Source organism: Piliocolobus tephrosceles, chromosome 17, assembly GCF_002776525.5.
Source record: "Piliocolobus tephrosceles isolate RC106 chromosome 17, ASM277652v3, whole genome shotgun sequence".
Taxonomy (NCBI): domain Eukaryota; kingdom Metazoa; phylum Chordata; class Mammalia; order Primates; family Cercopithecidae; genus Piliocolobus; species Piliocolobus tephrosceles.
Window position 1 is genome coordinate 18,677,126 of NC_045450.1, and position 11,897 is coordinate 18,689,022.

General features: G+C 45.5%; 1 protein-coding gene across 1 annotated transcript in view; it reads left to right on the forward strand.

Annotated features, from left to right (window-relative positions):
- The window catches only part of IQCK (IQ motif containing K), a 133,288-nt gene that overhangs the window by 119,425 nt on the left and 1,966 nt on the right, over positions 1–11,897 (forward strand). The gene's annotated exons all lie outside the window — the stretch shown is intronic.

The following is an 11,897-nucleotide window of genomic DNA, read 5'->3' on the forward strand; positions in this document are numbered from 1 at the left end:
TTGTCGAAGACTTCGGAGTTGAACTCAGTTTCAGCTGGGCCACACAGCATCAGGAGGGCTTTATAGGAAAGATGAGTACGGGGCAGGTTGGAGACGGGTCAGATGACCCGGTGGCAGTGAGAACAGACAAAAGTGGACAGATTTAGGAGACATTTATGGGGTAAAAACGACAAAGATGAGATCAGTGATCTTTTCTAAAAATGTAGCTTTGTTTGTAGATAAAGGTATTTCTCATCGTAGTAAGTGGTTGAAAACGTTCACGTTTTCTTTTCAGTGGACCAGGGGCTTCCTGTTAGAAAGAACTCTGGTTGAAACTCAAAGGATGTTCATTCCCATCCCCTTTCTTCATGTTTGGTAAAAACAACAACAACAATAACAACAAACACCTTACCAAACATGAAGAAAGGGGATGGGAAGTTTTTTGTTTTGTTGTTTTTGAGACAGGGTCTTGCTCTGTCCCCCAGATTGTAGTACAGGGGCACAATCTTGGCTCACTGCAACTGCTGCCTACTGGGCTAAAGTGATCCTCCCATTTCAGCCTCCCTAGTAGCTGGGACTACAGGCACATATCACCATGCCTGGCTAATTTGTGTATTTTTTGTAGAGGTTTCACCACATTGCCCAGGCTGGTCTCGAACTCCTGGGCTCACGCAATCAGCCTGCCTCAGCCTCCCAAAGTGCTGAGATTACAAGTGTGAGCCACCATGCCCTGCCAGTTTAGTTTCTTATTCCCTGGAGTTTCTTGACGTTAGCCCTATCTGCCCTGGGTTCTGAGTCAGCCATCAAGATGAGTGAATATTGTCTCACAATCCCTAAGTACAGATTGAAATAATTTCTCAATTATTTATTAATTTGTTACACTTGTAGAGGAGCTGTTTAAAAATAAACTGGAGGGTTTGTCTCTGTTGTTCTTAAAGGCAGCATGTAATATACAGAGCTTCTGCCAGTCTAAACTGGCTAACAGTTTATACCCTAAACTCAATCAGAATGCCTGGGATATTTCTAAAGGTTCAGTTTGGGTAGCGGCAGCTGAGAATGCAGTGATAAATAAAAAGTCATAAGACACGGCTGACGGGGTTTGTCTGTGTTCATTCACACCCATGACTCACTCGGCTTTTGAAGACACAGAATTTCGAAGGACAACCAGATGGTGGCTGTTTAAACTGTGGCACTAAAACTCCAATCTCAACGTGATTCAGCTAATTGCAAAATGGAGTTACCCTTGTAAATTGAGATATAGAAAGAAAATACGAATAGATCTATAAACACATATGAATAACACATAAACTAAGGCTTACTCAGTGATTTAAAGAAAACCTGCTTAAATATTTGTTTGAAAATATTATATTTTCCAGTTTTTCTGCAGTAGCTGCATTACTTGTGTGATAAAAAATAATTTTATAGCTGGACACGGTGGCTCATGCCTGTAATCCCAGCAGTTTGGGAGGCTAAGGTGGGCGGATTGCTTGAGCTCAGGAGTTCGAGACCAGCCTAAGCAACATGGTGAAACCCCATCTCTACCAAGGACAAAAAAAATTAGCCAGGTGTGGTGGTGCACACCTGTGGACCCAGTCACTTGGGAGGCTGAGGTGGGGCGATCACCTGAGCCCAGGAGGCAGAGGCTGCAGTGAGCTGAGATCACATCACTGCACTCCCGCCTGGGCAATAGAGCAAGACCCCATCTCAAAAAATAATAATAATTTTATTGAATCTTTATTATGTGCCATAAAATATGTACCATTTCATTTCATCCTTGAATTGTACCAAAAGGAAGGTCTTCCTATCCTCATTTTATGGATGAGAGAGCTGAGGCTTCCAAGAGGTTGAGAGACTTGTTCAGGCCACCCAGTTGGTAAATGGCGGTAGGATTGAAAGCCAGAGCTGCCTTCTCCCAAGTGGTGTGCTCTAAGCAGCTAAGCTGTGCCTGGATGGCCCCATTGCTAGGTTTGATTTGGTGGCTTCCTTCCCCTGTCAAGACCTCAGTTTTCACCTATTAAAAACAAGCCTTTTATTGAATCTCTCTTTGTCCAGGAATCAAGACCCTTTACTTGGTCAAACCTTGATAATCCCATGGTTCTGTCTCAATATAACCAATGTTGCCACACCCAGCGCCAAATGTTTCCATTTAAAATACTACCTTCAAGGAGACTTTGCTCTGGGTTAACTTTAGTAACTGTTTGGAAGTCAACAACAGAAAGCCACAATTACTGCACATTCAAGGCTGTCACGTTCTCCCGGAATGCCCTGTGGCTTCCAAGTTGGCTTAATTTTCCCAAAAATAATGCAACACAGCATCTGGTACTGTCAAGAAATGGAGGTAAATTTACCAGGCTACTGGCATTTACCCCCTGAATGTAAACATGTATTTCTTTGTAGAAAGGAATCTTCCACAATTGGTTCTTCTAGTTGCGGGGAGAGGAGAATAGATTTTTGTTTTCTTTTTTTCCGGTATTATTCGAATTTTCTATAATGTATTGCTCTTCGTGGAAAAATAAAATCTGGGTAATATGTATCATACACTCCCCTGCCTTTCTAATATTAGGGACCAATTCTAACTCCAAGGTGGTGTCAGATGATGGTTAAGACCATGGGTTTTGGACTCAAAAATACCAAGATCAGAATCTTGGTGTGGCCATTTACTTCACTCTATGACCTTGGGCACGTTGCTTGTGGTCTCTGAGCCTCAATTTCCCAGTCAGTAAAGTGGAAGTGAGGCTAGCATCTACCTCCCAGGGTGTTGGGAGGATTGTATGAGGTAATTAATGTGTGTAAAGCCCTGAGCCTAGTGTCCAGCCTCTGGCTAGTACAAATTTCCTGATTAATTCTATGGTATCGTTGATAGGGACCCTCTCGGGTATGTAAGACTGTTTCAGGATCTGACTAAAGAAGGTGGGCACATTTTTTGCCTGTTCTCTTCCTCCCCATTGTTCCTATTTTATTTTTTGTGATTGAGGTGGCACTCACGTACAGTGGGGTACATTGGTCACAGTGCAGTGCACTGTGAAATTCTGTGCATGAATCCAAACCAACCACCGCCTGGATCCAGATAATGAACACGGGCGGCCCCCAGCCAGCTCCCTCATGCCTCATGTGGTGTCCCCTTCCCTCGAGGTAAACTCTGTTCTGACTCCTTTCACCACAGAGTAGTTTTGCTTCTTCTCTGCCTAACTGGAAAACAGGATGAACTCCTTTGTGTCTGGCGTCTGTGTCTTCTGCTGAACGTTATGTCTGGGAGATCCAGCTATATTGTTGAGGGTAGCACTAGGTTGATCTTGTATTGCTGTGTTGCTGTTGTAGCATTCCTTTGTATGATTATTGTCACAAGTTGTGAATCCAGTCACTTTTTAATGGATTCTTGGGTTATATCCACTTTTTGGCTATTATGAAAAATGCTGCTACTTTGTTGATTTTATTATTTTTAGAGACAGGGTCTCACTCTGTTGCCCAAGCTGGAGTGCAGTGGTGCAATCATAGCTCACTGCAGCCTTGACTCCTGGGCTCAAGCCATCCTCCAGCCTTGGCCTCCCAAAGTGCTGGGATTATAGGCATGCACCACCACGCCTGGCCCAGTGCTGCTGCTTTGAACACTCCTGGATCTGTTTTTTGGCAGATGTAAATAGTTCAGCTGTGGATTTGGAGTTGCTGGGTTATAGGGCAAATATGTTTAATTCTAAGATATTTCCAACTCATTTTCCAAAGTGGCTGTGCCATTTTACATCCCCATCAGTGATGCACGAGCAGTCTGCGTCTCTACCAACAATGAGTGTGATGAGTCTTTTTCATTTTAACCATTCTGGTGGGTGTGTGCTGTCTATCTCATCGTGGCTGTAATTTCCTTAATGACTAATGACGTTGCACACCTTTTTATGTGCCTATCAGTCATTGGGACCGTATTTCATTCCTAAATTCATTTCTGCTGTTGGGATATCTGATAGGTCAGCTTGCCAGAATGATGTTTAAAGAATGAGCACCCATGCTCTGAGTTTGGGGAATACATTCTGGAACATCCACATTGGCTTTTTCTCTTTACTTTCAAGTTCTTGGCTGTGTTTGATAGCTGAGTTTGCAAAGATAAGTAACATTCAGATGAGTGACATCTTATGAATTTTAAAAGATGCTAAATGAACTACTTAGCAGCAATTCAGCTTATATTCCTGCAGTCCACCTGGGGTGAAAGGAAGCCACATTTGTTGAGTACCTTCTTCATGTGCCGTGTATTGAGGCCACCAGTACCACTGGTACACTGTGCCAGGCATTTTGAATGGATCATCTTTAATCTTCGTAAGGACTCTGTGAGGTGGAGATTGTTATACCTATAGCTCAAATGAGGAAACTGAGGCTGGGGGCAGAGGTGGGGTGTCATCCAGCTATTAAGTGGTAGAGCCAGGATTTGAACACTGCGTCTGCTTGATGCCAAAGTGTACCCTTTAGTTAGCAAGCAAATTGAGGAGGAAACATTATTTTCGTAGAAATTTGCTCATCAGAAACTTTTCCTAGCAAACATTTCATCATTATTTCTGTGAATGGTCACCCCTACTAAGGCAACTTCACTTGTGGGTGAATCTCTTGTCACTGTGGCCCCACCCTGGATCTGATGATCAGGGAGTTTCCCCTGCCGCTTCTGATTGGCCACTCAACACCATTTCTCATCCTTCCTGCCTTTCTCCCATCTTTGGGCTCTAATTGCAGCAATACTGTTTAGGTGTTGATTACCCTGAGGGTCTTTTTTCTTTTGTCTGGTATATTTTCTGGTGATTCTTTTAGAAAGAGTTTCCCCCAGTTGCATTCGGGAAAACAAAAATTCACGTTTCCTTTCAATCATTACATCTATGTTCAGGTTTTTTTTTTTTTTAATGTATTTGAGATGCTGGGTTATAACTTAGTTGAGCAATAGATGTAATTTTGGAGGTAATGAATGTAATTTTCTACAGGGCAGTTACATTTAAGAGATGTATTATGAAGATCTCACCCACAAATGAATGTGGAATAGGAGTCACTTGTTCTAAAAAAAGAAAATTTTCAAAAGTAAACTATTTCTTTCCCCCTCCTTAGAAAGGCAGCGGTTGGGTGTGGTGGCTCATACCTGTAATCTCAGCACTTTGGGAGGCTGAGACAGTGGGATTACTTGAGCCCAGCAGTTCAAGACCAGCCTGGACAACATAGTGAGACCTCATCTCTACGAAAAGTAAAAAAAAATATCTGGACATGGTGGTACACACCTGTAGTCCCAGCCACTTGGGAGGCTGAGGCAGGAGGATCACTGGAGCCCAGGAGGTCAAGGCTGCAGTGAGCCGTGATTGCACCATGTACTTCAGTCTGGGCAACAAAGTGACACCCTGTCTCTGAAAAAAAAAAGAAGAGAAAAGGAAAGAAAGAAAAGAAAGGAAGGCAGGGATGATTTAATGAAGGAGCCTGGTTTACATCTTAGTTTTAGAGACATCATCACGCTTAGCTTCCATCTCCAACAGACAGAAGCCTCCATGCCCTTGTGCCATCCTTGTACTCCTTGGAGACACCATTAACTTGGTATTGAACAATTTCAAATTTGCATAATGGAAATTTACAGGAAATGTGCTGCACTGTATTTTCCCACTGACATTTCTCCCTGTTTTTACACTTTGCCAAAACTTCATGTTTTGAATGGCTTCATTATATTACATCACATCAAGGTTATAGGTTATCAGATACTTAATCATTCCCTGATTGTCGGGCATTTAGGTTGTTCTCAAACTGTTATGTGGTAGAGGATGCGGAAGTGAACACCTTTGTCTGTATAACATCATTGCTGCTGCTTTAATCACAGACATTTTTACTGTCCTCGTGGGAGGCATTGTGAGATCTTGGCCCTGTAGTTTTAAGAGCAGCAGCAGCCAGACAGCTCAGTGCAACCTTGAGCAAGTTACATAACCTGTCTCTGCTTCAGTCTCCCTACCTGTAAAACTGGGGAAAATAATAGCACTTAGCTCACTATGACTTCGTATGTGTCAAGGGCTTCATAAGTACCATATAAGTGTTTGCTTTTATTATTTACCTGGAATCCTAGAAATCGGGAGCTAATTGAGTAAAAGATGAACATTTTAAGTTTTCTCATAGATATTGCTGATTTGAGAGCGTGAGCCAGTCTCCTCCTTGTAATCCCAGGCCTCAGCACGGTTATGGTCCATAGCTGTGCCGCAGATGATCATCTGTTGAAGCAAGTTCTCTCCGCAGTGTGTGAGCATCTCCTGATTCTTACAATTTCCTGTTGATTTTTTCTGCCTCACCTTCTAGACTATGAGCTCTTTGAGGGCAAAGAAGATGCCCTAAGAATAACAATAGCTGGCTGGGTGCTGTGGCTCACACTTGTGACCCCATCATCTTGGGAGGCTGAGGCAGGAGGACTGCTTGAGCCCAGGAGTTAGAGACTAGGCTGGGCAACATAGGGAGACCCTATCTCAACCCCAAATAAAAATAAATTAACCAGGCATGGTGGGGTGTGTGTGGTCCCAGCTATTGATACTTAGGAGGCTGAAGTGGAAGGACCGTTTGAGCCCAGGAGTTTGAGACTGCAGCGAGCCCTGATTTGCACCACTGCTTTCCAGCCTGGGTAACAGAGCGAGACCTGGTCTCAATAAAAACGAGAATAATAATAGCTGATATTTATCAAGTGCCTAACTCTGGGTCAGAACCAGTGCTGAGCACTTTGCATTTTGCACGGCTTGCCTCTTTTGCTTCTCTCAGCGCCCTTACGAGGCAGGTGCCATTCTCAGCCCTGGCTCACAGTTGACTCAGGCCCTCAGGAAACAGGCACTGTTTCCCAAACTTGCCAGATCAAAATGCCCACCCACAGCACTGAGGTGGAGGGGGATACTGATTCCCAGGCCTCACTCCTGGAGATTCTGTTTCTAAAGGTCTGGGGTGGGGCCCAGGAATCTATATTTTCACCCCAGGTCATCCTTTTATGCTGAGGCCCTGTCTGGACAACATTGTACGAGAGGCCGGATGACCCTGTGGTCCCCACATATCCTGTCTTGAGCTTTAGGCATCTTCTTTATCTGTCCTGTGCTGCTGGCTGGGAGGTTTTTCTCTGGGCCGTGAATTGAGTTCTCAGTCTGTCACTCACAGGAACAGGAGAGGATAAGGGCGACCACGAGCAGAAGATGTACCGAGCCTCATTAGTATGCAAGGCCCTTCTTGTCACATTGCCTTTAATTGAAGCTGAAGGGCTGGCATATCTCTCTCTGGGATTTTCCACTCTCTCAGCCCTTCCGGAACTGGCTGGGCACCAGCCTGCTGAGAGGGACAAGGACAGCATAGGGGCACTGAGGCATCTGTCTGTTGGTGTTGGAAGCCAACCATGATGATATCTCTGAGCTAAGGTGGAAGCTGCGTTCCTACAGCATCCTGGCTTGCTCCTTCTCTCCTGCCTCTCACCCCTGCTTCCCTTCCCTTTTCCCCCCTCCACTGATCAAGTACCTACCTGTGCAAGGCTGTGTTCTGCCAAGACCAGGAGAAAGACCACCAAGTAGAGATTTTATCTGTTGCTTAATTTTTAGCAAAGTAGTGCATCCCCAGAGGCAATGACTTTGAACTTCAGCTGCTCCTCTGGCCTTACTTCTGTATCTGGAACAGGCTTCTATGGTAATAAGATTTTTTGATAGAATCTACTGATTTCCTGCCATGATAGGTGAGGGTTAGCTTAGATTCCATCCCTCCCCTTCCCACCCAAAACAGTTAAATCATTCTTTTCTATTCCTTTATTGGTTGGCTTTGTAATTTCAAGCAATATACAAACATACCTATTTCTTTTTACCTTTTGGGGGGTGAAATATATGTACAACAGTGACTATAAAATGCATATAACAATAAATAAAACATTTGTGGAGGATCGCTTGAGCCCAGCAGTCAGAGGCTTCAGTGAGCTATGATCACACCACTGCACTCCAGCCTGGGCAACAAAGCGAGACCTCTTTACAACATTTAACAAACCAACCAACAAACAAACAACAGAACACTGTCAAGACTTTTAAAGCTCTTCCCCCATGGAGCCACTTCCCCCACTATGGTGATAGCTGTTCTCTTGCTTTTCTTTGGAGCTCTTTTCACCTTTCTATGCATCTCTCAGCGTTTAGATTTGCTATAAATAGAATCACACTATATGTATTATTCCGTGCCTCCATCTTTCCTTTAACGTTTTTTTTTTTTTTTTTTTTTTTTTTTTGAGGCGGAGTCTCGCTCTGTCGCCCGGACTGGAGTGCAGTGGCCGGATCTCAGCTCACTGCAAGCTCTGCCTCCCGGGTTTATGCCATTCTCCTGCCTCAGCCTCCGGAGTAGCTGGGACTACAGGCGCCCGCCACCTCGCCCGGCTAGTTTTTTTTTGTATTTTTAGTAGAGACGGGGTTTCACCGTGTTAGCCAGGAAGGTCTCGATCTCCTGACCTCGTGATCCGCCCGTCTCGGCCTCCCAAAGTGCTGGGATTACAGGCTTGAGCCACCGCGCCCGGCCTCCTTTAACGTTTTAAAGCTAATTCACGTTGATGTGTGTGGCAGTGGCTCGTTCATGTTCACTGTTGTATAATCACTGGTCAAGTAGACCGCAATTGGTTTATTCAGTCAATTGCTGATGGACATTTGGGTTGCTTTCAGGTTTTTGCTATCACGAGCACCCTCCCAGTACACGTATGGAAGGGTTTCTGCAGTGGGATACAGGAGTGGAATCGTTTGTATTCACTGTCAGACTCAGTTCCACTTGGTAACGCCAAGCAGTTTTCCAGTGTGGTTGTGCCTCCAGAGATGGTGACCTAATTGTGAAGGGTGTTCAAAACTCCCCAGGTAATTCCACTGGGAGGCTCCACATCCCACCTTGATTTCCAGCCGGTCTATTCGAGATAACATCTCTCAGCCCTCCACTGTGAACAAGGTCCCCAGCTCATTCCTTTCTGCTCTCCTCTGTCAAGATTTCTGAGCGATGATCTAAAGAGACACTATGGGGCCTTTTCCCAGGCAAGGTCTACGCGTAGGGAGTAGGCAACAAGGTTGTCAAGGCATGGACAGGAATTGGGTGAAATACCAGGACAACGGCTTGCAGGTGAATTCTTCCTTTAGGCAGTTGAAGAAAGCTAAAGAAAACCCAAGGGCTAGGGAATCCTCCCAGAAGCCAGTCCTTCCCTCCCACTATTAATTGCCTCTAGCATCTGTTTGTCTGCCAGCTATCTCTCTCTCTCTTTTTTTTTTTGAGACAGGGTCTTGCTTTGTCACCCAGGCTGGAGTGCAGTGGCGCGATCTTGCTCACTGCAACCTCTGCCTCCCTTCAAGCGATTCTCCTGCCTCAGGCTCCCAACTAGCTGGGATTACAGGCACCTGCCACCACACCCAGCTAAATTTTGTATTTTTACTAGACAGGGTTTCACCATGTTGGCCAGCCTGGTCTCGAACTCCTGACCTCAAGTGATCCACCCGCCTCGGCCTCCCAGTGTGCTGGGATTATAGGCATGAGCCACTGTGCCCGGCCTGTCTGCCAGCTATCTCTCTAGCAGCTTAACCTGTGGGACTCACAGGCAGCCAGCATGATGCTTAGAAGTTGAGGGGAATTCTGAACTCCTCAGGGTCTTACAGTCACGTTTCTTTAAAGGGATTCTAAGCCCCATCTGTGTCTCAACCCTGGCTGAACCTTAGCAACACACAGGAGCTTTACCTAGCTACTGATGCCCGGGCCCCAGGGTAATTACATCAGAATTGCTAGGGTGAAACCCAGGCACCAATACATTTCATTCTTCCGTGCAGCCAGGGTAGAAAACTAGTAATCAGGGGTCTCAAACTTTAACTAGCATCCGTCAGAATCACCTGGAGGCCTTGTTAAAATGCAGATGGGTGGGCTTCACCCCCAGTGTCTGGTTCTGTCTGCCTGGAAAAAGGCCCTGAATTTGCATTTCTAACAATTTCCCCCTATTGCTAATATCCCCAACTTGTCCCTAGAGAGCCAACCTGCAGGTCTTAAGTTATGCCTGACGCTGGCTGCACTAGTTGACCTGCGTACCTCCCTGGGAAGATCCAGGGCAGCCCCTCTCCATCTGACTGTGCTTCCCAACCCTGTTACGTTGTCAGGCTGCTGGCTTCCAATAGGCTATGGAAATGGCAAATGCTACAACTCAGGACCCCCCCCCCCATCCCTGGTGAGTTGTTAATCGCCAGCATCTCAGGAATCAGTGAGATAGTGGGACAGTCTTCAGGGAAGTGTGGCGCATCCTTGACTATGAAGGGTCAATGTCATCGTTAATAGGGTCTAGATGCACATAGGGTTTTCACTGTGGTTGCCCACAGAGCTTCCATATACACGGAATAAAAAAGGTATATACCTTGAAAAAATGTTTTAAAATGTCCTGTGACCACAGGCTCCAAGTATTAAAATTTTTTTTTCTGATTTATGTTGCTAATACAATTATTAGTAGTACGCAAAACCGAATAAATACATGATACAATTTGATAGTTGTCAAACGTAGAAAATAAGGAGACTGTGAGGGCCCTCATTTTGAACTGATTTCTTGTTTGGCACCTGGGGAGTTTTTACACACCAGGCCAGGAATGACAGGAGAAGGGGAAGCTGATGATCTGGAAACTGATTTCCTTTGAATGAACCATGACCAAGAACCCTTGCCCTCAGTTTGAAGACTGCAGGGCTGGTCTGTGTTGCCGAAGGCACTCATCCCACCTCCATCAGAAAATAATCACAGTAGGGCCAGGCGCAGTGGCTCACATCTGTAACCCCAGTACTTTGGGAGGCTGAGGTGGGTGGATCACTTGAGGCTGGGAGTTCGAGACCAGCCTGGGCAACATGGGGAAACCCATCTCTACTAAAACTACAAAAATTAGCAGGGCATGGTGGTGCACGCCTGTAGCTACTAGGGAGGCTGAGGCAGGAGAATCACTTGAACCCGCGAGGTGGAGGTTGCAGTGTGCCAAGATCTTGCCACTGCACTCCAGCCTGGACAAAAGAGAGACTCTGTCCCCAAAAAACAAACAAACAAAAAAATGTATTTCATGGGATGATGTACATACCCACCTCTTTGCCACATCTGGCTGGTGCATGCCCTTAGTTGCTGGGAGGTCAGGACGAGGGCAGGTTCACTTGAAACCTCAGCCCTACATAGTAACAAGCTCAAACACCCTTTTTACCAGAACCATGCTCTCCACAAATCATCAGAGCCTGTGGCCTGGCTCAAACCACCTTTCAAGACATTCACATATGGGCAAGCAGCACTTGGACACTCCAGGCAAAGATGTATTAAAAGAGAGGGTCTTTCCAAAAGGATCCCTACCGCACCCACCAAGGGACTGGGTTTCCATATTTAATTGGGGAGAGGCTTTTATCTGTTGGGATTAATTCCCCTTACACACAGAGCCATACCCTGTATGGAGCTAACTTTCCTGTTTGGCAGACACAGGAAATCACCGAGATCAGGTTCTTGCTCCAGACCACAACATAAGAGAAAAGATTTTCTTCTGACCTTTGCATTGACCCCAGTGATACCCTGAATTTTCCATTTTGGGTGGCTGGAGAACAGGGTGTGTGGTGACAGATGGGTTTGAGTGGAGAGCCTGGAATCTGTCATCGTCTTTAGTAAAATTGCCTTCCTTCAGTACCCTGACCGGCAAAGCACACTTCTGACCTCTTTCTGAACTGAATTAAGAATGGCCATGAACAGTCCGGGAAGTGATTTTGAACTTTCAGGTGCTGTCCTTAGAGCACAATGGGCCTGTGTTCTTCCCCGTGGATCCATGGGGCCGGAACCATGAATAGCAGGCGCACAGTGGGTTTTGGTGCAACTGACCTTGTCCACACATCAGAGTTTCCGGTTTCCCAATGACAAGCCTGTCTATGTATGTAAATTGATCCTGACTTTCCCTTTCTTTTCTTTGCAG